The 27,660-nt window shown below is 36.6% G+C and overlaps 1 long non-coding RNA gene across 2 annotated transcripts in view; it reads right to left on the bottom strand.

The window, feature by feature from the left end:
• LOC125804940 (uncharacterized) overlaps window positions 1-27,660 on the bottom strand; it is a 149,751-nt gene that overhangs the window by 77,839 nt on the left and 44,252 nt on the right. The window contains exon 1 of one of the 2 annotated variants that reach the window (XR_007441158.1): window positions 6,478-6,558. The exons of the other annotated variant lie outside the window; for it this stretch is intronic. This is a non-coding gene — a long non-coding RNA (uncharacterized LOC125804940). Of the gene's footprint in view, window positions 1-6,477; window positions 6,559-27,660 lie in introns of those variants that run through there. 2 annotated transcript variants of the gene reach the window in all.

A 27,660-nucleotide genomic window follows, 5' to 3' on the forward strand; every position in this document is an offset into this window, starting at 1 on the left:
GGTCCGGCCGCGGGGGTGAGCGTCGGCCAGCGCGGGGTCTAAACTGAGGCCGAGTGTGCGAGATCACAATGAGCGTGCGGATGTGCTGAGAGCTCTAATTAGAGATCATCAATGACCTACTTGTGTCCGTCCGAAACAAACCAGCAGCCAACCGGATCTGAATCTGCTGCCGTCCCTGTAGAGCCCGGCTTCCTTCCTCACGACCCCAAACCACTGGACCAACGGTTCACTACTGATATACAGACTGGAATACACTCAAAATCACTGAGATTTAGAGTGAATTAAAAGCAGAAAATAGTTTAAAATACTTTTAAAATAAAATAAAAATTGGGAGAAAGATACAAAGTAAAATCTGCAGTGTTAAAATCATAGTTTTAACATGTTTTAACTCGCTGGAAGTAAAAACAAAAAACACTCAGTATTAACTCTACTGTTTTGTTCTGGGTCAATTTGACCCGTTTTAAAGAAACTATAGGATTTCGACTCTTGCTCGTGAATATTCACGCATGCAAATACTGTATATCAACTCTGATTGGCTAACAGCACTGAGAGACAGTGAGATAAATAAACACAATTTTACATTACATTTACATTAATAACAAATTTACAGTTTGAATTACTGGGTAAAGCATATATAACACTGATGTGTTATTCGCACAAATAACACAGGAATGAACTGCATGCTGTTTCTAGCGCTGTTATTTAGCTTCTATCTGACGAGGCGGCGTTGCTGCCCAGCTCATCATAGTGCTCCTCTAAAATCTATGAGAAAGTCTTCTCTGGACGGTAGTGACAGTTACTCCAACAAAAGCAGGATAAATGAATGAGCAGGTATCCTAATACTTTTGTCCAGAGTGTATTAGATACAGCAGTTCATTCATATCTTGTTTTTTACTGTTAGATTGACGTATTGATGTTTTCTGATCTCTCTCTCTCTCTGATGAAATGAATGCAGGGTGAATAAATAGAGAAATAAACCCACAGTATCTGTTCATCAGTGTCTCTGTCGGGGGTGTGATGGAGGGATTAATGAATAAAATAATCCACACAGAAAATCATTAATGCAGCGAAAGATTAAAGACGAGCAAATCAAACATAATCATCGACTCACCCACTTTTACTAGATCAATTGTGTGGAGGATTTTAGTCGTAGTGAAATTATCATTCGCCGTGGAGTTTTACTCAAAAACACAGTAAATATACTCTGGTAATGCAGATATGCCAAAAGTCACGGGACTGCAGTATGTACTGTAAATTGATCATGAAGTGTTATCTCATTAAATTAATAAATTTTCTGTTTTAAAGTTACTGTTTCATCTTCATAGATTTAAGGTTTAAAGTAAAATTTTAGATTTTAGGTTTAGGGTTAAACTTAAGATTAAGATTTAAGATTTAGGCTTAGAGTTAGATTTAAGATTTAAGGTTTAGGCTAAGATTTCGTTTTAAGATTTAGGGTGAAATTTAGTTTTAAGGTTTAGGGGAAGATTTAAGATTTAGGGTTAGAGTTGAATTTAAGGCTAGGTTTAGTGTTAGATTTTAGGTTTAGTGTTAGATTTTAGGTTTAGGGTAAGATTTAAGGTTTAGGTTTAGGGTTATATATTAAGGTTTAGAATTAGGGTTAAATTTAAGACTTAGGGTCAAGGGTTAAGATTAAGGTTTAGGGTAAAATGTAAGGTTTTGGGTTAGAATTAGTTTTAAGATTTAGGGTTTAGTGTAATGTTTAGGCTTATGTTTATGGTTTAATACTGATTTATAGATGGGGTTTTAAATAGAGTTGGGTTCTATAGAGAATAAATTACATTCAGTTCACTCTTAAGTTGCAATCTATCAATATTTATATAAAACGTTAGTTTTATATTCTGAGAGCATCTATAAAGTATCTATAACAGACCTTCCAAACAAAGTGATAGTACTTTTTTTTCACCTGTTGATCAGATTTGGACATTTTTAGGTATTTTATGCTGACTTTAGCATGAACTGTAGGAGCTGGAAGCAATATTTGGCTTTTTTATTTAGATAAATCTATAAAATCCTGTCCAGACCTCTTTGATTGTAAGGTACTAATCTGGAGGAGCAGTTTTAGTCTTTTCTCTGTAGTTTTATCTCAGCATGGTTACGATGTTCTGCAGAGCTGGAGAAATGGAGGAATGAAGGAATGGGCGCTCATTAGCTCCGGCTGCTGTAAATTGGGCGTAGTGGATCTCAGAGCATGAAAGCATTCCAGGGTAAGAGGTTATCAGATGGAGGACTGTGGTCATTTGCTCGTCCACTGGAGATCAGAGACACTGAGACCAAACAATCAGACCTTCAGAACACCAGACCAATAATGTCCCTCAGTAATGCAGTAATATTTACTGAATTCAAGACGTTTTTCAACAAGACAATGCTAATCCACCTGCTGCACACATCATAAAGATGTGGATGGGGAAGACCTGTCCTCAAAAGACAAGTTTTAAATAAAAAATAGCAAACCTTTACTGTAAACCTTCTATCTTTGACACGAAAATTAAGATTTTTAAAATGGCTTTATGAGCAAAATTTGATTAAATACTAAAAAAAAATAAAAAATGATAATATTTACCAGAAAATAGCATTACGTTGAGTCTAAGTTTCAATATCAACATAAAATTGTATGTCTTTTTGGACACTATACATATTTCTTTAACATTTTTAAATATGTGTAAATTGGTATTTATTTTAGATTATTATTTAAATTTGTTAAATAATTTCTGTTTTTAAAATCTCACACTATGTCACCAAACTGTAAAAAAAATTAAACATGATTTATACATGAATTAAACCTTATTTCTCTGACACAAAACAACAATTAACTTAATCTAACTAAGATGTGATGCATTTATTCTTTGTTGAAACTACAACGGACATCAATTCAACCACAGTTCAGTGTTACAAATCATGGTCTGGTTTGGTCGTTTTTTAAGTCTTAAAATGAATCATAGTAATTACAACTAGTGATGGATAGGTATAAATTGGTATTTTTATTAAAGAAATCATACTTTTCAATTGTTGGTGTCAGCTTAAATCACAAAAACATAAAACTGATTAATACTACAGAGTAAAACTGCTGCAAAACTCATCATCAATTGGTATAAAATTGTATTTTATATTAAAGAAATCATATTTTTTTCAATTGTTTCTGTTTTTAAAGTGTCAGATTGTATCACAAACATATAAAACTGATTAACACTACAAGAAAAACTGCTGGAATTGCCAATTACTGAATTAAACATCTTTTAACCTTAAAATAATATAATGGTAAATAGGTATTAATTGGTAATTTGTCACTGTTTAAACCATGTTTTTCCATTTGTTTTCTTTTTAAAGTGTCAAATTGTATCAAAAAACATATAAAACTGATACAGAAAAAAACTGCTGGGATTGCCATTTACTGAATTAAACATCTTGTAAGCCTTAAAATAAATCATAGTAATTAAAACTAGTGGTAAATAGGTATGAATTGGTTGTTTATCATTGTATAAAACATGTTTTTCCTTTTTTGTTTTCTTTTTAAAGTGTCAAATTGTATCAATAAAACACAAAAAACTGAGTAATACTGCAGAGTAAAACTGATGAAAATGGCAATTACTGAAATAAACATCTTTTTGAGACTTTAAAATAAGTCATAGTAATTAAAACTAGTGATAAATAGGTATACATTTATAATTTTTATTGTATGAAACATGTTTTTTTTCCATTTGTTTTCTTTTTAAAGTGTGAAATTCAATATCAATAAAACACCTAAAATTGAGTAATGCGACTAATACTGCTGGAGAGGCCGATTACTGAATTAAACATCTTTTTGAGACTTAAAATAAGTCATAGTAATTCAAACTAGTGATAAATAGGTATACATTTATATTTTTTATTGTATGAAACATGTTTTTCCATTTGTTTTTGTGTCAAATTGTATCAATAAAACACCTAAAATTGAGTAATACTACAGAGCACAACTGCTGGAGAGGCCGATTACTGAATTAAACACCATTTATATCTGAATTGAGTGTCGTTTTTCTGACACAAAACGACAATTAAGTTCATTTAAAAGCTTATAAACAGCAGTGAATCAGTGCAGATCTCCTTTTGTTCCACTAAAAACACTAAAATACTAAAAAAACCCTCATCCATCTCCTCGCACTTTTATTATTTCACACTCAGGCAGACGCTTCTCGCACAATGGGTCTCGGCCTGTCTTTTATAATTTATTTCGTAACAGCGCAGCACAAATTTGCCAAAGCATTATTCATTTGAGTGTTCATTAATTATGCAAATGAGTCACAATTAACTAATCCCTCCATAAGACGCCATTTGCATGTTAATGAACTGCATCGTTGTGACATTATTTAATTGGGTAGATAGGTACATTAAATACGCAGTGTGAGCAGGGGAGCGGCGGAGGGATACAGCGGCGTTAAAAAAAAACAAGCTGACAAAGTGTCAAAAAATCAGACGAGAAAAATAGTTCACGTCACATCGAGTATATATATATGTATATATATATATATCACACAGCGTAATGTGGACGGTGTGGAGAGCTAATCGACGGGGGAAGGACACCTGAAGGGTAATCAGATGACCTCTGTGTGACCTCTGTGGGGAGGGTCTCTGTTTTTAGTTTTTAGTGCACACTTTTAGTGTTTAATTACAGAGAAAAAGCTTTTAAACTGCATCTAATTGATCGTGTCTACAAAGAAACTGTAGAAATGCTCCATACATTTGAGGGAACACACGTAGGGTCCTATTTGAGCACTTAAAAATTATGATTTTCTTTGATTTTACCAAATTAAAAACCTCTGGAATATAATCAAGAGGAAGATGGATGATCACAAACCATCAAACCACCAAACTGAACTGCTTGAATTTTTGCACCAGGAGTAAAGCAGCACAAAAGCAGTGTGTAAGACTGGTGGAGGAGAACATGATGCCAAGATGCATGAAAAAAACTGTGATTAAAAACAAACCAGAGTTATTCCACCAAATATTGATTATTTCTGAACTCTTAAAACTTTATGAATATGAACTTGTTGTATTTGCATTATTTGAGGTCTGAAAGCTCTGCATCTTTTTTTGTTATTTCAGTCATTTCTCATTTGCTGTAAATAAATGCTCTAAATGAGAATATTTTTATTTGGAATTTGGGAGAAATGTTGTCTGTAGTTTATAGAATAAAACAACAATGTTCATTTTACTCAAACATAAACCTATAAATAGTAAAATCAGAGAAACTGATTCAGAAACTGAAGTGCTCTCTTATTTTTTTTTCCAGAGCTGTATATACTATATGTGTAATAATTAAAGTATACTTTTTTCTTATTATGCTTGCAATTTTAGCTACTTAATCTGTATTTCAGTATACTTTGAAATGAGAAATGGCTGAAATAACAAAAAAAAAGATACAGAGCTTTCCTCAAAATAATCTCAGATAATGCAAAGAAAACAAGTTCATATTCATAAAGTTTTAAGAGTTTAGAAATAATCAATATTTGGTGGAATAACCCTGATGGTTTTTTAATCACAGTTTTTTTCATGCATCTTGGCATCATGTTCTTCTCCTCCACCAGTCTTACACACTGCTTTTGGATAACTTTATGCTGCTTTACTCCTGGTGTAAAATTTCAAGCAGTTCAGTTTGGTGGTTTGATGGTTTGTGATCATCCATCTTCCTCTTGATTATATTCCAGAGGTTTTTAAATTTGGTAAAATCAGAGAAACTCATCATTTTTAAGTGCTCTCTTATTTTATTTTCTTCTGAGCTGTAAATACACTTTTATTATTTTAAACATACAACATTTTTTTTACAAGGGATAAGCTCAGTCTCTTTTATATCAGGAATCATGATTTTAAAGCTATAAGCAGTAAAATACAGGAGAACAGGAAGATCATCTGCAGCTGTTTGGGTTATTATGGGCTGTAAAATGAGAATAGCAGTAGAACAGCATCAGAGACTCAGAGACAGATACAGGAGGTGATAGAGGAGCGTAGGGTTATCAGACTCCTGCTGGAGGACAGAAGCCAGAGCCGGGTTTATTCTGATAACAGACAGAAGATACCAGGAGGAGGAGAACTGTATCTATAAACACTGGTACCAGTAAACACAGAGTTACTGCAGAGAATATGAAGAAACACATAAAGAATCGTGTAGTAACTTAAAAGTAAGGCTGATAACATTTCCTAGGGTGTTCCTGATGAGTTCCAGTTTCACCATCATAATGTTTTTGATGGTCTTTGCGGTGACTGCACTTAAGAATACTTTTAAAGTTCTTGAAATTCTTCTTTTTCAGATTGGCTGACCTTTATTTCTTCTCAAAGTATTCAACTCTATCCAACTCTACCTCTTCACTACTTTACTTTAACTGATGCTCTCAAACACTTTATTAAGAGACAAGAAATTCAAGTAATTAACTCTTGATGAGTTCAGCACAGCTGTTAACTGAAAGCCTGAATTCCAGGAGATTCTACCTCATAAAACTGACTGAGAAAATCCAGCAGAGATGTTCAAAACTGATCATCTAAACAAGAGGAGATACTTTGAAGAATCTAAAATATAACCTTCTAAATGTTGTAAATTCATTTTTTAACATAATAAGTGTAAAGAATACTTTAGAACTCAAATGTTATAAAAAAAAAAAACCTTAAACTGATGTAGAGGTTCATTACATCATTATAATACAATTTTTGATGCAATTTTCTTTCAGTTCTTTAGAGAATCCTATGCAATTGTTCTTTATACAATAATCATTATTTTTACATTTTCCATTTCCGTGATAAGAAGTGCAGGACTGTATATTATTCTCCTGTATTTATTATTTCTCCTGGGGTCTCCACCCAGGCTGGATCTGGAGGAGTTCTCTCTGGTTATCTCCTCAGAGCTCCTCCCTTTCCAACGGCTTTTCTCTTTATCTCCAGCATGCATGACTCCTCACCACTCTGAGAACACCTAGTTTTAGTTGTTAGAAGTGTTTACACTCTTAGTTTCAGTTACTGAACTCTATAAACAACATTCAGTAGATGTCAAAGCCTGAAGGAACATCTGATTAGTGTTGCAGAACACAAGACTGGTCATGTTACCATGAAGGAGTGATCTTGGTCTCGTCTTAGTCTCAACACAGTTTAGAATTGATCTACTAGAAAATCACTTTTATATTTATTAATGTATTTTTAAAACACATTTCAAGTAATAAAGTCATTTAGGCTATATATTATTTAATGACATAATCTATAATATGGACTTAACTGCTAAAAGTATTTAGTCTTGACTTTGACTTGACTACAAAAAATATTAGTCTTGACTCAAACCCGGACTCGATTAATAAAAGTTTTAGTCTTGACTAGGACTCCACTACTAAAAGTCTTTAGATTTAACCCAGACTGGAATACTAAAAGTGTTCGTTTTGACTTGGATTCAACTACTAAAAGTCTTTCGTCTTGACTCAGACTGGAATACTAAAAGTGTTCGTTTAGTCTTGGCTCACACTCGACTACTAAAAATTTTAGTCTTGACTCGGGCTAGACTAAAGACTTATAGTAGTTGAGTTTGCGTCAAGACCAAGACTAACTAATAAAAATATTGGTCTTGACTCGGACTCGACTACTAAAAGTCTTTAGTCTTGACTCGGACTGAAATACTAAAAGTCTTTAGTCTTGACTCGGACTGAAATACTAAAGGTCTTTAGTCTTGACTCGGACTGAAATACTAAAAGTCTTTAGTCTTGACTCGGACTGAAATACTAAAAGTCTTTAGTCTTGACTCGGACTGAAATACTAAAGGTCTTTAGTCTTGACTCGGACTCGACTACTAAAAGTCTTTAGTCTTGACTCGGACTTGACTACTAAAAGTCTTTAGTCTTGACTCGGACTCGACTACTAAAAGTCTTTAGTCTTGACTCGGACTCGACTACTAAAAGTCTTTAGTCTTGACTCGGACTGAAATACTAAAAGTCTTTAGTCTTGACTCGGACTGAAATACTAAAGGTCTTTAGTCTTGACTCGGACACAACTACTAAAAGTCTTTAGTCTTGACTCGGACTGAAATACTAAAAGTCTTTAGTCTTGACTCGGACTCGACTACTAAAAGTCTTTAGTCTTGACTTGGACTGAAATACTAAAAGTCTTTAGTCTTGACTCGGACTGAAAACCTAAAGGTCTTTAGTCTTGACTCGGACTCGACTACTAAAAGTCTTTAGTCTTGACTCAGACCTGGACTCAACTACTAAAAGTCTTGATCTTGACTCGGGCTAGACTTAACACTTTTAGCAATTGAGTTTGAGTCAGAAACAAGACTAACTAATAAAAATATTGGTCTTGAACTCAACTACTCAGACTCAACTACAAAAAGTCTTTAGTCTTCACTCAGACTCGACTACTAAAAGTTTTAAAGGACTAAAAATATTAGTCTTGACTCGTACCCGGATTTGACTATTAAAAGTCTTGATCTTGAATCAGACTCGACTACTAAAGGTCTTTAGTCTTGACTCGGACTCGACTACTAAAAGTCTTTAGTCTTGACTCGGACTGAAATACAAAAGGTCTTTAGTCTTGACTCGGACTCGACTACTAAAAGTCTTTAGTCTTGACTCGGACTGAAATACTAAAGGTCTTTAGTCTTGACTCGGACTGAAATACTAAAAGTCTTTAGTCTTGACTCGGACTCGACTACTAAAAGTCTGTAGTCTTAATTCGGACTGAAATACTACAGGTCTTTAGTCTTGACACTGACTCAAATACTAAAAGTTTTTACTCTTGACTCAGACCCGGACTCGACTACTAAAAGTCTTGGTCTTGACTCGGGCTAGACTTAAGACTTTTAGTAGTTGAGTTTGACTCAAGACCAAGTCTAACTAATAAAAATATTGGTCTTGACTTGAACTCAACTACTCGGACTCAACTACAAAAAGTCTTTAGTCTTCCCTCGGACTCGACTACTAAAAGTTTTAAAGGACTAAAAATATTAGTCTTGACTCGTACCCGGATTTGACTATTAAATGTCTTGATCTTGAATCAGACTCGGCTACTAAAAGTCTTTAGTCTGGACTCGGACTGGAATACTAAAAGTCCTGGTCTTAACCCAGACTTGACTACTAAAAGGGATTGGTCTTGACTAGAAGCTACTGCTAGTAAAAGCTTTATTATGGCAATAAAACCAAGCAGCAGTTCAATATTTGAGTTATTTTAACCAAAAGTGCTGTTTTTAAAAAAAGAAAGCGGGTAAAATGATTTTAATACTGAGGAAGACCCTTGATGTTGCTGCAGATCAGTACAAGCAAACTGGTATTTTTCTAAATTGTTTAATGTATAAATGATAGATAAATAATGAAATAATGAAGGTTTAGATGCTGAATGAAGCTGCTGAAGTGGACAGAAGGTATTTATCTGATTCCCCTCTGAAGCCGTGTTGTGTTTTGTGTGCTGTTTAATGCTAATCTGCAGGGTTGTGGATGGTAGTGGATGAATGGCTGTTTGTACGTTTAACCCGCCTCACAGGGGGCTATTGAAAGCCTGTGACGTGAGGGAGCATAATTAGCTGCAGCGGGATTGAAGTGGTATTAATTATTACAATTAAAACATTAGTTATGCAGATCATGCACACGGTGTAACCACACAGGCCTGCAGTCTGTCTGGCCTCAATATCTGCATATATAAATATGTATATATACACACACATTTGATGCTGGACCTAAAAATATCTGTATAAAAAAATATATAAATCTTTACTTCCATTAGAAATTACTATAAAAAATATTTTTATCGTAATATATTAAATATAATATCATTCGGAACTTTATTACTGCTTTATTATTTTATCATTATCTTATAAATAACTTTATTACTGCAGTTCTTTTGTCCTGTAAAATTAACTCTAATTCTTATTCTAATTCTCTTCTCTAATTCTCTTAAAGCTACTGTTTCCATGTGGGTCAGCCAGACGTCTACCTTTAGCAGTTTTCTATAGTTTCCAAGGGGCTGTAGCAGCATTAGCATTAGCCACTAACCACTATTTGCCTGGCTAGCACTGCTGGAGCAGCATTAGCATTGCAAGCTAACCACGCTCTATATTTCCCTGTCTAGTGGTGAATATTATAAGCCTGTAGCTTGCTCCAAACACCAGCTAGCACTGCTGGAGCAGAATTAGCTTTACCCGCTAACTGTGCTCACTATTCCCCTGTTCAGTGGTGAATATTATCGGCCTGTAGCCTGCTCCGAATTCCAGCAAGCACTGATGCAGCATCATTAGCATTGTCCACTAACTGTGCTTACTATTTCCCTGTTCAGAGGGGAGCATTATTGGCCTGTAGCTTGCTGTTATCCCTAGCTAGCACTGCTGGAGCAGCATTGAAGTGCTTGAGGAATTCAGGAATATTTTCAGAAGAGAAATCTGTGTAGATTAACATCCAGGACTCATTTAACTTTTACAAGAAAGTCTTTTTTTATCACAGTTTCTGCTGAATTAGTTCCTTATAGTGTCTCTTAAAATGTGCCTTATAATCTTGTGTGCCTAATGTGTGAAAATAGACCCAAAAAATGGATGTTCATAGATAGTGTACCTTAAATTAGGTGCAAAATAGTGTGAAAAATACGGTGAATTGTATGTTTGGTATCTGAGCTTGTCTGTCCTGTGTTTAGCACCCGTGACACACGGTCATATATCACACACACATGCACACAAACACACACACACACACACAAACACACACACACAGACACATACACATATACATAAGATGAAATGGGCCTGGTGTCCGCCTGACCTACAAAAGGCCTCATTTAAGAGCACACACACACTCACACACACACACTCACACACTCGCACACACACACACACACACTCTCACACACACACACACACACTCTCACACACTCTCTCGCTCTGAGCAGAAGGAAGGTGTGTAATTGTGTGTTTCCACTCCTGCTGTAGACGCTGGTGTAATTAGCGCTCCTCTCGCGCTGAAGAATAGAGGGGCGATTTGGAACGCGTCCAAATTAGGATCCGTAATGAAAAGGAGGCGCGAGAGGAGAGAGAGGAGAGAGAGAGGAGAGAGAGAGGAGAGAGAGAGAGAGGAGAGAGAGAGAGAGAGAGAAGAGAGAGGAGAGAGAGAGAGAGGAGAGAGAGGAGAGAGAGAGAGAGGAGAGAGAGAGAGGAGAGAGAGAGAGAGAGAGGAGAGAGGGTCGTCTGTCAAACGCAGGAAACTTCTCCGGGGCGAATGAGCCCGTGTGACTCGCCACCATTAAACGGGATCCATCAGGCCTGTGTGTGTGTGTGTGTGTGTGTGATTGTGTGTGTGTGTGTGTGTGTGTGTGTGTGTGTGTGTGTGATGGTGTGTGAGAGTGTGTGTGCTGGGGGGGAGGGGGTGGTGAAGGTCTGGGGTGAAACTAAACAGATTTGGAGCCAGAAGGCCTCTGCAGTTAAAGTTTAATGAAACCTCTCGCACAATAAGACACAAAGCAGCCAATGGGCTTTTTCTTCACACGCTCACAAACAAATTGGCTGCTTCTGTCAAATCGATGGCCGCTCACTCCGCTGACGAGCTCCGCTCCCGATCTGACACGAAACACTTCAATGACTTACGGATGAACAGGCAGGTGTACGGGATACCATCCGCTGGAGGCCGGAATAAACCTGACCGCTCAGATAAAGATAAAGTCCAAAATAAATATATTTATAGGAATTCAATCCAATCCAATTCTTGCTTCTAATTGCTTCTTGTTTCAACCCAGATAGTGAAAATCTCTTCTGGTCCATGGTCCAAATGCTTTCCTCGCATCCGGTCTAAGAGCTGCATGTGCCAACTCCCCGGCTGCTGAGTATAATATGAGAATCAGCCCAAGCCAATTGTGCAAACACCCCGGTTACTGAGAATAGTAGGACAATCAGACCAAAACCACATGTGCCAAGACCCTGGTCACTGATTACAAAATGGTACTCAACCCAAGCCAATTGTGCAAAAACACAGGATTCTTAGGTGTAATATGATATATAATATATAATATATAATATGGTATTCAGCCTGAGCCACTTGTACAAATCCCCCGGTTACCATCGGCCCGAGCCAATTGCCAAATGTGCATCCATGCTGAGTGCTGCATGTGCCAACACCCCGGCTGCTGAGTATAATACAGGGATCAGCCCCAGACACTTGTGCAAGTACCCTGGTCGCTGTGTATAATATTGCAATTAGCCTGAACCATATGTGCAAACACCCCGGTTACTGAGTCTAATACAAGAATCAGCCCAAGCCACTTGTGCAAACACCCTGGTTAACGAATACAATATGGTTTTCGGCCCGAGCCAATTGTGCATCCGTGCTAAGTTCTGCATGTGCCAACACCCCGGCTGCTGAGTATAATACAATAATTAGCCCAAGCCAATTGTGCAAACACCCTGGTTACTGTGTATAATATGGTTTCGGCATTAGCCAGTTGTGCAAACCTCCGGTTAACCAAGGATTATACGGCAATCTGGACATCCTATTATCGGGTATAAAACGGTATTCATCCGAGTAACTTGTGCAAATACCCGGTTACAGAGTATAATACAGCAATCTACTCAAACTGTATGTGCCAACACCATAGTTTGCTAGCTAGCCACCAACGTCAATAGACGTTAATTTCAGGTTGAATTTTGGTCATGATGTCCTAAAGATGACCTAAACGCATGTACTGACATCCTGGTTACCAACTATAATACAGAACTATATGAACTATATGTGCTAACACCATTATTTCCTCTCTAACACACTATTTCCTCTCTCCACACACACACACACACACACACAATCTGTGTTTGCTTGATTTAGGGGATTTCCATGTTTCCATGAAGTTCAGTAGAGTAAAGACTGCACCCGGATCTGACCTCAGTTTAACCTCAGTTCTTAAATTGAACAGTTCTGCCAATGAAAGCCAATAATAAAAGTAGGTTTTAAATGTAGATAACTGATGATAATCACAGCAGCCCTGTAACGGATCATAAGTGGAAAATGCTTGTTTCCCTCTGAGCTTCTTAAAGTGGGAGATCAAGTAGTTAGTCTACTTTTTTCCTCTAAAATATTATGACTTTGTTCTCATAATATTACAACTTTAGTCTCATAACCATCCGACTTTAATCTTGTAATATTATGACTTTATTCTTGTAATATTACGTCTATATTCTTGTGATTTTTCCTGCCAGGCTACTGTATTTTTTTTTTTATCAGACGTATAACAACACTGTTCACACTATATAATCTTATTTGTATACATAGCCTTTTTTCATTTTAATTCAGTTTTAAGTTTTAAAAGACTGGCGCAGTCAATGACTTTTTTCTTATTGGATATTGGATATTGTATTTTTTTATTTTTTAACTACCGTTTTTAACCAAATCTTTCAGTGTAACATCTTTCTGTGTAAATATATCATCATATATAATGTAGACAACTGCTGATTATAGTCAGGTGCAGCCTGTAAAATGTACAAATTCATTTTTCATATTAAGATTAGTGGGTGGGGCTTACATTTAGGTGGGATATTTTTAATACTGTTGAGATAAAGAACAAAAAAAACAGTAGAACTGGTTGGAAAACTGTTAAAATAAAACTGCTGATATCCAAAACTAAGTTTCCTTCTCACTTTTCTCCACAAAACAATGATATTTAGCGGAAGTTAATCCCGGAATTGTGCAGCTAATGACTAATCACCGTTCGGGAGGCTGTTTAATTATCTTCAGAGGCATTTTGGGAGCTAGCGCAGGTATTAGCGGCGCTGTGTGGAGTGCCTCGCGGTAGGCTAATGAAACCCTCTTAACTCCTCAATTATTTTTCATTACAGGGGAGCGGCGGCGGCGTTTTGCCTGCTCAGTTTATGGGTAATGGAAGGCTTCATACTGAGGGGTGTTAATTGGTAGGTGTCGGAGCCGGAGGGTCATGGGTTATGTTTGGAACATCTTCATTAGCACTTAACTCCTTCACTGGGACTCCTCCACCAGTGTGTGTGTGTGTGTTAGCGCATCTGCATGGCTTTGTTTTTAGCTCTTTGTGGGGACCTGATGATGATGGGATCTATTTAAAAAAGTTTAGGCGATGTATCATGATTTGTGTGTCTTTGCTATCGTAACGTCGGGAAAAGTACACCTTGAGTGGCTCAAAACGAAGCGCAAATGTCATGTACTAATTATCTTATTAATCACGTGTTAATGTTGGGCATAAAGTGAAATAAACCAATCAGAGTGTCTCTTGCTCGTCATTCTCTTTAAGAGTAGATCAGGTGAGCTCTGACTTTGGCGGATTGCTATTTTAACAGTGCAGCTACCTTCTTTTCTGCACTGCATGTGCCAACATCCTGGCTGCCAAGTACAATATAGCAATTCGTTCTGCCAATTTCAACAGAACTTACAGAACTTAAAGGACCCAGAGGTGGAAAGAAATGAATTACATTTACTCAAGTTACTTAAGTTACTTAATTGAGTAGATTTTATGAGTAATTTGTAATTTTTTAAGTAGTTTTTAAAATAGGTAATTTTACTTTTACTCAAGTACATTTTGACACAAGTAATTTACTTTGCTACATTGGAAAACTCCCAATTACTGAGTAAAAAATAAAATGCTGGGAAAAACACAATTGTCTGAATTAAAAAAAAATAATAATAATTGGTGCGCATAGCAATGAAAAGTTATAAAATAAAAATGACCTGTGAAACTATAAAAATACGGTTTATAGTCACGTATATGACCAAAACTTTTTAACAGGAAAGGAAAAAATGGATCATAGAAACCTATAACACTTGACTTGTTCTTAAAAATGTTTTATGGGGTGGTCTGAACAAATACTGCCTGAAAGATGCAAATTATTATGTGAAATAATAGTTCATTTTATGATTTTTACCTTTTTTACATCAAATAATTAAAAATAACTAAGTAACTTTTACTCAAAGTACATTTTAAAGATAGTACATTTACTTGAGTAGAATTTTAGCAAAGTAAAGGTATTTTTACTTAATTACAATTTTTCTGTACTTTTTCCACCTCTGCTATTCAATATAAGTGTAACACCTTAGCCCATGTCTGTCTTCTGTTTCTCCCTTATTTGGTCTCTTGTGCTCCTGCCCCTCTGTTTACCTGTCATGTTTCCCAGCCATGTGCTATTGTTGTGTTTTGTACCTGTCTCCACCATAGCTCCGCCCCAGCCCTGCCCTAGCTATTAGTGTTCTCACCTGTGTCCTGTTTGTAACCCCGCCCCCTCGTCATCCAGGCCCAGGTGTTTCTCACTCTCCTCGTGTATTTAAGCCCCTCTGTTTGAATGTTCAGTGTCGAGTCTCTTGTATCTTTTGTATCCTTGCATCCTTAGTCCGTATGTATCCTTGTTGCCCGTATGTATCCTAGTCTTAGTTTCTTAGTCTGAGTTTCTTAGTTTGATTTATCCTTGCCTTGTTCCTTGTAAGTTTTTTGCGTTACCCGTGTTTTGTTTACTGTTTTATTTTATCTTGTTTGTTTAATAAATAATATATTGCACTTACGGCCATCCCTCCGTCTCCCGCGTAACAATAAGGCAGGTGGTATTAATTCTATGCCTATATGGTGTATATCAGAGGTGTTAGATTGTGAGTAATGTTGATGGAAACAGTCATGAGACAGGAACTGGAACTGGTATTGCTTCCCATCAACCTCACTCACAAGATAACACCTCACAACTTTGACAACCCTGACTAGAACTATAATAATGGTAAAACAGATGAATTTATGCCTTTTTAAAGTGTAATTTCCATGTATATCATTGTTGGAATATCGCAGAATTATTTAACTATGCCAAGATAAATCTGTTTATATTTTTTCTAGGGTATATTTATTCACAATTCTATGACTAAAACAAACCCATTAAATACATTACTTAACAGACTTAAAAACAGATGAAAATATGCCTCCTCAAAACTCACAGTTCATAGTTTACATCTGTTTAATGTAGTAAATTCTCATTATTCATCTATTCCTAGAAAATATATATATATATTTCCACTCCAGCTCCTTTTAAAACAAACAGAATGCTTTCTTATGACAGTAGAAATTTTTAACATGCATAACTAAATGCTCAGTAAATCACGTGTTTGATAATGTTGACCTCAAAAGCTACTCCTGACCCCAGTTTCACAATAACTGGCTCTGAACTTTTAAACAAAAATTACTTTAAAAAATCCAAAACGCTGAACTCCCTTCCACCAGTGTCTTCCCTGTAAAATCTGCTGATTCACACTGTCCATCCCTGCTTCATCTCACTGTCTGACAGGGGATTTACACAGAGAATTCCTGAGAAAACTGACACACATATCAAACACACACTTATTTTATCTTTTACAAAGCAAACATGCAATCAAATGTTGCTGTAAAGTAACTAATTACACATATTATCTAATAAAACACATGTACTCAGTAATAATGTGGGATTTAAAAGCTTTTTAGCTATTTAGTAATATAAAATATACCAGGAGCAATTGGTAGTGGAACAATTTGAAAACCCTCATGTTGTCTGTTCATGTTGAGTGTCCCAAATCTGTAAATAAAATATCAGACTTAGTGTGTTTTTTGCCATTTATACTGCCACGGCAGTATGTACTGCCAACATCATATTATACTGAGTATAATATGGGAATCTGCCCACACTCTACATTTGTCAAAACCCCGGTTGCATATGAGTATAAAACGCCAATCAGTCTGCACAGCATGTCCAACACCCCGGTTGGTAAGAAAATTATTGCAATTGGCCCAATCCGCATGTGCCAACACCCCAGTTACTGAGTATAATACAGCAATCAGTCTGCACAGCATGTCCAACACCCCGGTTGCTGAGTATAATACAGCAATCGATGTGCACTGCATGCGCCAATACCCTGGTTGCTGAGTATATTATTGCAAATGGTCCAATCCACATGTGCCAAGACTCCAGCTACTGAGTATAATATGTGAATCAGCCCGATCTGTCTGTGAAAAAACCCTGGCTCCCAATATAATATGGCAATTTGCCTGAGCCACAAGTACAAACTAAGTCCAGTTACTAACAAAAGCTGGATTTTTTAGCATGGTGATGAGACCAAAGTTCTGCCATGAACATTGCAGTTTTTGATGCCGGCTTTTACGAGTTTGCTAGCTTCCTTTTGGAGTTTGACACGCCCCTATTTGCACTTTATAAATTAAGGGTGATTTTTATGTCATTCACCTACCAGAAAAGAGAAGAACAGAGCTGTAACATAAAAAAAAAACTCAGTTTGAACAGTTTGTGTCTAGGACCAATTGTTGTATTATACTTGGCAACCCGGATATCGCCATGTCTCAGCTGAAGCAAAAATGATTAGAAATGGTACATATTTTAATATTCTACTTTTTACTTACTTTTTTTCCTGTAAAATGTAACATGTACTCAATAATAAGATCTCCAAAATGTCAATTTAGTTATAAGAATATTTTATTTGCCCACATTTGCACTTTCGAAATATTTTTTTTCTTTTTTTTTTTTTGAAAGTGTGTTTTTTACGAAGTTGTAGAGTTTTTTCAGTGTTTGTTTTTGACAGATGATTCACGGCTGTGTTCGGTTGTTATTGGCCCGGCGACAGATGTGCTGCTGATTCATTTTCCCCATCCCTGCATCTCTCTCTCTCTCTCTCTCTCTCTCTCTCTGTCTCTCTCTCGGCCTGTCGCGCCCCCTGTCAGACAGCTAGCTGTTAGCGAGGAGAAGCTGCTGTCTGAACCCTGTCAGAACCTGACGGTCCGTCAGCTCCGCAACACGACACCTCTCCTAACAGCTCGCGGTGTCGAACCCGACAGGGCCGGTCTAACAGGACTTCAGATCGTTCTCAGCGGCGGCTCCGCGGATCATCGGCGCCGAGCGGCACCCGATTCTTCACCACGGCTGAAAACCGCTGCGGTTCTGTTTACCTGTCACACGTTTGATGGAACGCGACCCTCTGGATGCTCTGTGATAACGTTTCTCACTGTATCGAGAAAAAGGACGACTTTCTGAACAGGTTAAACGAAGGTAAAGTGAAGAATGGAGAGCTGTAGCAAATGAACCCATAATCGCTGCTGTCACACAAACTCACACACAACAAAAGCCTGTATCTCCAAAAAATACACTCATTAAAACAATAATTAAACCTGGAAGGAAGTGTAGAAGGTGTGGAAGTGTGGAAGTCAGGTAAAAGTAGTTACAGTATCCAACAAAATCTGTCTTTTCATTTGAGAACACTATAGAAATTAACTTAAATTTACTGTAACGTTATAAGATCAATTAGAAGAAAAGTACTTTTGGCAGTGTGGGCAGTGTGCCAAGTCCTGCTGGAAAATGAAATCCTCATCTCCATAAAAGTTATAATCAGCAGAGTGAAGCTGTAAGGTATGAAGTGCTGTAAGATTTTGTGGGAAAACTAAACTGCACTGACTTTAGACTTGATAATAAAACACAGTGGATCAACACCAGCAGATGACAGACATGACTCTCCAAACCATCACTGATTGGTGGAAACTTCACACTAGACCTCGAGCAGTTTGGACTGTGTGTCTCTCCACTCTTCCTCCAGACTCTGATCCCTTCATTTCCCTTCCTTTCCTTTAAATTAAATGTAAAATTGACTGATGATCAGTAATGGATTTTACATCATAAATAGCGGCAAAAACAGCAAAAATAGAGAGACAAAGTTTTGCAATGCAGGAATGATATTTATTAAGCATGTTTTTTTCTATTTTTCTAGCTTTAGTAACTTCATTGACTATGAAGACTACCAAAACTAAAGGGAAAAGAGAAGGACAGAGCCATTAAAATAGTTAAGCCATGTCTCAGATGATGCTGAGGTGATTAAAATGATTAACAATGCGTACGTATGTATTATTGAAAGGTACATTTTACTTACTCATTTTACTTTTTCCCTGTAAAATTTAATGTGTAATCAATGTTAAGGCCTCCAAAATGTCAATTTAAAGGAGGAGGAAAGAGCTCAGTAATAAGAATATAATATTGGTGCATTTCTATTGGTTCATTAATTGAATAAAAAATGAATCACTGCAAACACTGCAAACTCCCAAATTGAATTGTTGATATTATTTAGAGAAAAACAAAAACGAAAATAAATAAATAAATAAATAAAATAAAAGCATGCATACATGTTCAGCCTACAGTCATTTAACCCCGTGTGTACTCACTGAAGTTATAAAGGGTGTTTAAGCAAATTGCACCAGAATACTTAAATCAGTAATAACTGCATTATTTAAACAGCGTGTTTATTTCTAATGGATAATGAGGGTATTGGCCTGAGTTGTGCTGTATGTTGCCAGATAACCAGATGTTTCAACATACACATCCTCACTCCCTGAGTGGGCACTTATTTTCACCCAACATTTAAAAAGTCTGTCTGTAAACATCTGTCTAAACCTCGTCCAAACGTCTTACATATGTTTTATTTAACACTTCCTCTCTTTACTCACAGGCAGCCAAGAGACTTAAATTAGCTTTTTTAGTTATATTATACTGGAGCTATGAGGATAATGTGCTCTGTAACCTCTCACTCTTCCTTTACTAGGGTAGTCCTGATGAGTGCCAGTTTCACTATTATAATGTTTTTGATGGTTTTTGCAGTTTTTGCACTTGAGGTTACTTTTAAAGTTCTTGAAATTCTTCTTTTCTGATTGACTGCCCTTTATTTTTTTCTTAAATTCAATTTTCTTTATTTAGTTGAGTAGTTGTTTCTTCTCATAATCTGGATTCGAACATTACTCAAATATTCACTATTCACTGTATACCTGTAACTCTACCTCTTCACTACTTTACTTTAACTGATGCTCTCAAACACCTTTGTTAAGAGACAAGAAATTCAAGTAATTAACTCTTGATGAGTTCAGCACAGCTGTTAACTGAAAGCCTGAATTCCAGGAGACTCTACCTCATAAAACTGACTGAGAAAATCCAGCAGAGATGTTCAAAACTGATCATCTAAACAAGAGGAGACACTTTCTAAGGAAAGTAAAATATAACATATTCTGGTTTGTTTTTCTTTATAGATTGAATGAGTTTAGTAATAATCTACAATGCAGAACATTTTAACATAATAATAAAAAAAAAACGGCCAGTATATATTATTAAATGAAATATATTGGGTTTATACTGTCTGGAATCAAATGAAAGTTGAAATAAATGAAAGAAACACTGCAACCTTTATTTCTAGTCCCAATTTTTTCTGATTTGGGATAAAATGCAGATTTGTCAGGAGAAGTTTTCACCAAAGAAGCCAAAGTCCGGTCTTTAGCTTTACTAATGAGACACTGAGGCACACGACACTATGAGTCTATTGAGACAGAAAGAGCTGTCTGAACGAAAAGAGAGAGAAAGAGAGAGAAACCCTAAAATAAAGAGAGATAAAGAGCCTCTGTTCATCCGACCCTGCAGAAGAAGATTAAACTGAACAGTGATGGTATTCAGCTTCCCTTCCCTCTCTCAGAGGAGCAACCAGGGAGCGGCAAGAAGAGGCCAGAACACAGTGTTTAAAACAGTGTTTATTTAATAAATCAGTAGCTAATATTTTATTTCTACTACAGAGGAGTGTTTATCAACTAATATCTCATATTCTAGTGTATAAAAGTGTTTATTGGATACTTATAGACTAATATCTCCTATTTTAGTGTATAAAGTGTTTATTGAGGCTGTTTTAAAGCTTATAGCTCCTATTCTAGTGTATATGAGTGTTTACTGAGGGTGGTTATAGACTTATATATTCTATTCTAGTGTATAGGAGTGTTTATTGAGGGTGTTTATAGACTAATATCTCCTATTCTAGTGTATAAAGGTGTTTATTGAGGGTGTGTATAGACTATTATCTCCCATTCTTGTGTGTAAGAGTGTTTATTAAGCATGTTTACAGACAAATACCTCCTATTCTAGTGTATAGAAGTGTTTATTAAGGGTATTTATAGACTAAAATCTTCCTTTTCTAGTGTATAGGAGTGTTTATTAAGGGTATTTATTGACTAATATCTCTTAGTGTGAAGGAGTGTTTATTATGGCTGTTTAAAAGCTAATATGTCTTATTCTAGAGTATAGTGTGTTTATTAAGTGTGGTTATAGACTTATATTACCTACTCTAGTGCATAGAAGGTGTTTATAGAGTTATAGCTCCTATTCTAGTGCATAGAAGGTGTTTATAGAGTTATAGCTCCTATTCTAGTGTATAGGAGTGTTTATTTGGATTGTTTATGGACTACTATCTCCTATTCTAGTGTATAGAAATGTTTATTGAGGTGTTTATATACTAATATATCCTATTCTAATGTATAGGAGTGTTTATTGAGGGTGTTTATAGACTAATATATCCTGTTCTAATGTATAGCAGTGTTTATTAAGGGTGTTCATGGACTTATATCTTCAATTCTAGTGTATAGGAGTGTTTCTTGAGGGTGTTTATAGACTAATATGTCCTACTATAGTGTATAAAGGTGTTTATTGAGGGTGTGTATAGACTATTATCTCCCATTCTTGTGTGTAAGAGTGTTTATTAAGCATGTTTACAGACAAATACCTCCTATTCTAGTGTATAGAAGTGTTTATTAAGGGTATTTATAGACTAAAATCTTCCTTTTCTAGTGTATAGGAGTGTTTATTAAGGGTATTTATTGACTAATATCTCTTAGTGTGAAGGAGTGTTTATTATGGCTGTTTAAAAGCTAATATGTCTTATTCTAGAGTATAGTGTGTTTATTAAGTGTGGTTATAGACTTATATTACCTACTCTAGTGCATAGAAGGTGTTTATAGAGTTATAGCTCCTATTCTAGTGTATAGAAGGTGTTTATAGAGTTATAGCTCCTATTCTAGTGTATAGGAGTGTTTATTGGGATTGTTTATGGACTACTATCTCCTATTCTAGTGTATAGAAATGTTTATTGAGGTGTTTATATACTAATATATCCTATTTTAATGTATAGGAGTGTTTATTGAGGGTGTTTATAGACTAATATATCCTGTTCTAATGTATAGCAGTGTTTATTAAGGGTGTTCATGGACTTATATCTTCAATTCTAGTGTATAGGAGTGTTTCTTGAGGGTGTTTATAGACTAATATGTCCTACTATAGTGTATAGAGTGTTTATTAAGGGTGTTTATAGACTAATATCTCCTATTCTAGTTTATAGGAGTGTTTATAGAGTTATAGCTCCTATTCTAGTGTATAGAACTGTTTATTGAGGTGTTTATATAATAATAAATCCTATTCTAATGTAGACTAATAGACTAATATATCCTATTCTATTCTAGTTTATAGGAGTGTTTATTAAGGGTGTTTATAGACTAATATCTTCTATTCTAGTTTATAAGAGTGTTTATTAAGGGTGTTTATAGACTAATATCTCCTATTCTAGTGTATAGAAGAGTTTATTGAGGTGTTTAACGATTAATATCTCCTTATTGAGGGTGTTCATAGACTAATATCTCATAATCTAGTGTTTAGGAGTGTATATTGAGGATGTTTATTGACTAATATTTCTTATTATAGTATAGGAGTGTTTTAAGGGTGTTTATAGACTAATATCTCCTATTCTAGCGTATAGAAGAGTTTATTGAGGGTGTTTGTAGACTAATATTTCCTACTCTATTCTAGTTTATAGGAGTGTTTATTGAGGGTGTTTATAAACTAATATCTTCTGTTCAAGCATATAGAAGAGATTATTGATAAGTTTAAGGATTGATATCTCCTTATTGAGGGTGTTTATAGACTAATATCTCCTATTATAGTGTATAGAGTGTTTATTAAGGGTGTTTATAGACTAATATCTCCTATTCTAGTGTATAGAGTGTTTATTAAGGGTGTTTATAGACTAATATCTCCTATTCTAGTGTATAGGAATGTTTATTGATGGTGTATACAGACTAAAATCTCCTATTTTAGTATATACTGAATTGATGAGATTATTACTATGTTCAAATCAAAAGATAATGTTTTTTTTATAAGTATTTTAGCAATCACTGCACTGTTCTTTAAGCATAATTCTGTATTATTTTAGATTGGGCTGTTTATAGGTTTATAAGTTTGTTTATTTTAGATCAATTAGTGTTTTTTCTCACTCATAACTGTTTCCTTTTAAACAGGCAAATTCATGTATTATACATCAATTTACAGTTTTTGCACTCTTTCACGGCGGATGGAGAAGAGCGGTGCCGCTTTTTCAAACGAAAATATGAATATTAATATCCGGTGACCTACTAAAATAGTGTAAGTGCAATTAGGCAGCTTAAAATGTTAAATTTAACATCAAAACCTAATTAGCGGGTCTCACACCAGGCTGGTCGGAGTCTGCTGGTGGAACTGGGAATGGAAAAGTCACAACAGTGTGATATACAGTAATAGTTTTTACTAATAGGAAAACCTTTGGTATTTTGACCCAAAAGCTTATGCTTTAAATGCGTGAAATTTATTTATTAAATAAATATAAGTACAAATTAAATAAGTAAAGCAGATGCCTATGACTGACTGTATTCCAAGCCAACAGTGAATAATTAAATATTACATTCATTGAATTTGAATTGCCTCCAAAAGAAATATAAAATAACTAGAGTGATGTTCTCTTATCTGGATCTTTTTCAGTTCTGTTGACAACACATCTTTAGTGATCTATAAGCGAGCTGTTAATCGTGCACCTTGAAGATTAATTTAGGGCATGTCAGTGTGTCTTTGCTGTCGTAACAACAGGAAAAGTACGCCTTGCACAGCTCAAAACAAAGCACAAATGTAATGTACTTTAAATGTAATTCTCTTAATTATTAATGGGTGTGGTTAATTTTGGGCGTAACGTGAAATAATAAACCAATCAGAGTGTCTTAATGTTGCTCATCATTCCCTTTAAGAGTAGAGTCAGGTGAGCTCTGACTTTGGCGGATTGCTATTTTAACGGTGCAGCTACCTGGACGTGTCCAACAAACTCTTCTCAGCAGAGGAAACTGAGCTGCTGGTGGAGTTGGAGTGGAGTTCTGGTGGCATCTTCTCGATGGTTAAATTTAAGGTGGTTAGGATTGAAGGTTTAAGTCAGTCTTTTTTTTCTTCTGCGTTCAGATAAAATGTAAAATGTATGAACATTGTTGTTTTATTCTATAAACTACAGACAACATTTCTCCCAAATTCCAAATAAAAATATTCTCATTTAGAGCATTTATTTACAGAAAATGAGAAATGGTCAAATTAACAACAAAGATGCAGAGCTTTCAGACCTCAAATAATGCACAGAAAACTAGTTTATATTCATGTATGTGGTTTTATGAGATCAGAAATCTGGAAATATTTGGTGGAATAACCCTGTTGGTTTTTAATCACAGTTTTTTTCATGCATCTTGGCATCATGTTCTCCTCCACCAGTCTTACACACTGCTTTTGGATAACTTTATGCTGCTTTACTCCTGGTGTAAAAATTCAAGCAGTTCAGTTTGGTGGTTTGATGGTTTGTGATCATCCATCTTCCTCTTGATTATATTCCAGAGGATTTCAATTTGACGCTGCACTGGTGCGGGGTTGTGGCTGGTACGGACGCAGTGTGTGAATGAGTGTGTGTTTGCGTGTGTATTTGTGTGTTTATGTGTTTGTTAGTGTGAGTATTACATGTACTACAAGCCGCACATCAAAGGCAGCACTGCAGGATCCAACTTCCCTTCTGTGAGTCGAGTCGAGTCATTTCTCAAACAGAATCTCAGATGTAGATCACAGCGACTCAGCGATTACCCGCCATACCGCCGTGACTCAGATACTCTCCGCCACGCCTCTCATTACTGCAGGAGCTGTGGAGCCGGGGGCATCATACAACTTTAAAAACAGAGGAAACTGTGATGGAAATGTCGATGTGATGTGAAACTGTTCTACCCTACAGAAATAGTAACTAGTAACTTTTTTCCTTACATACTAAATTATTAGTAAAGTGATCCAGTTAATGAAGGAACACATAACGCATTACAACTGTAACTTAAAAGTGTTAAACAAACCAAAATAATAAAAGAATAATAGATGAACTCCCTCACACTGCAGCGAGAGCAGCACCGGGCCGAGGGAAGGGCAGTTGTGAATGGATAAGCATCTGTGGAGCTCCAGCTTTGATGAAGGTCCACAGAGAGCGATTCTGCAGGAAGTGGGTCAGCCACAGCCCTTCAGGTTCTGATTTATCTCCAGCCGGATCACCCAGACCGCTTACAGTACAGAACACGGCTCGAACCAGAGCGCCTGCTGCTATTGGACAGCTGGAGGAGGGGTGAAAAAAGACTTTCAGTGTTTTAGAGTCTGAATCAGCAAAGATTTCGCTTTTTCACACTTGTTGTGTGCGTTAAATAACACAATAAATCCACATTCAGCACTGATTCTTGTTGGGTTTGGGGCTGGAGCTTATTGTGTCTGGTTTGTTTTCACACACAAGAACTTTAGACTGTTCAGATTTGTCTACGTTTAAGTCACTTTTTAAGTCACTATTATTATTATTATTAAGTACCCTTGCTTCAGTTCTATAACAGTGTGCTTTTTTAGGATAGAAAAGGAAATTAACACCGTAAATGGTCGAAAGAGTCATTTTAGAAAGTAAACCAAACATCTGACCCCACACACAGCACAGGGAGCGGATAGCTTCCACACCAACAGCAAAACCCAGACTACTGATTTCAGGAGACTCCAGAACATCTTTAAAACTCTTACTGAAATTGTGGTATAAGCGATACAGGCTCCGGAAAAGAAGCTAGTGTGAAAATACACTTTCTTTCTCTTTCTCTGTGTTTGGACTTCCACTTTTCGCTCCTGGATACTGAAATTACAACACATGTTTTCTTTCCTGTAACTCAGCACTGTGATGCAGCCATGGCAACAAACCAGCATAAGAACCACCACCACCCCCACCCCATACGTCAGCACGAGTGGAGCTCTGGACTCTCAGAAATGGGCAGAGCTTCAGAAGAAGCATGAAGTCATCAGCAATAAGCCCATACTCTCACAGAGTTAACCATGATGGAGGGGTTGATGGGGTTGATGGGGTTAACCCTACTACAGAGTTTGCATTATGAAGGCGTGTGGGTCACAGTAAACCAGATATTCCATGATTCATATAGCAACATTCAGCAAATTCTGCCACTTTCTGAATGATGTTTGTTGAACATTCATAGTAGAGGTCAATAAGAACCTGCCCTGATGATACACTGGTGGTGGTCAAGCTGGTTGAACAATTAAATGTCCAGGTGAAACATAGAATATGGTGTAAAGTTCCTGACTAACATTTTTTTTTGTCCGCATGTTTGAGTTTGGCTATGCTTGGTCATGATGGTCCTCCAGCTTGGTGAGGCTGGTGATGGTGGTCAACCAGCTTGGTCTTGATGGTCAACCAGCTTGGTGATGCTGTTCATGCTGGTCAACTAGCTCGATCATAATGGTCAACCAACTTCGTCTTATGGGGTCAAACAGTTAGTGATTCTGGTAATTCTGGTCAACCAGCTCTGGTCAACCAGCTTGCTTGGTCTTTATGGTCAACCAACTTGTTAATGCTGGTCATTCTGGTCAACCAGCTTGGTCATGATGGTCAACCGTCTTGGTTGTGATGGTCAACAAGTTTGATAATGATGGTCAACCAGCTTAGTGATGCTGGTCATGATGGTCAACCAGCTTGGAGATGCTGGCCATGTTGGTCAACTAGCTTGGTCATGATGGTCAATAAGTGTGGTCCTAAGGGGTCAACCAGCTTGGTGAGGGTAGTAATTCTGGTCAACCAGCTTGGTGAAGCTGGTGATGATGATCAACCAGCTTAGTCATGATGGTCAACCGTCTTGGTTGTGATGGTCAACAAGTTTGATCATGATGGTCAACCAGCTTAGTGATGCTGGTCATGATGGTCAACCAGGTTGATCATGATGATCAACTAGCTTTGAGACGCTGGTCATGATGTTCAATCAGTGTGGTCTTAAGGGGTCAAACAGCTTAGTGATGCTGGTCATGATGGTCAACCAGCTTGGTCATGATGGTCATAATGGTAAACCAGCTTAATGATGATGGTCAACCAGCTTGGTGAAGCTGATCAGTTAGCTTGGTGATGCTGGTCAAACAGCTTGATCAGGATGGTCAACCAGTGTGGTCATGATGGTCATAATGATCTACCAGCTTGGTGATGCTGGTCATGCTGGTCAACTAATTTGATCATGAAAAGTTTATGCATTTAAAGGAGAATTTAAGAAAATATGCAAAAATCGGCCATGAAGAATCTGTAAATACAAACTTAAATGAACTCTTTGTAGTTCCTTTATTTTGTAATTTGTAACAATCTAATTCTACAGGTTCTTTAATGTTTCTAAACACTGATGAGATGAAAGGGTTAAAGAGAGGAAGATCCCCACATGTGGGCGAGAGAGCTGCTGTTATTGATGATCGAGGTTCAGAGAGAGAGGCGTCTCACTCTCTCAGGCATCTCTCTCTCTCAGGGGTCAGCAGGAATTGGGTCAGCCGGACCTCTGCCACACCCCCTGCCCCCATAGCCCCACCCCCTCAGCACTGCAGATGGGTAGGAAGTGTTTATGGGATGGACAGAAGATAAACTGGAAGTCAGATCAGATATCTTCAGTCTTTACTCCACGCCTGAGGGGTCCTGCAGAGATCAGAGAGACTTGAAGTGTGTGTGTGTGTGTGTGTGTGTGTGTGTGTGTGTG

The sequence above is a fragment of the Astyanax mexicanus genome, chromosome 11, assembly GCF_023375975.1.
Source record: "Astyanax mexicanus isolate ESR-SI-001 chromosome 11, AstMex3_surface, whole genome shotgun sequence".
NCBI classification, from domain to species: Eukaryota; Metazoa; Chordata; class Actinopteri; order Characiformes; family Acestrorhamphidae; genus Astyanax; species Astyanax mexicanus.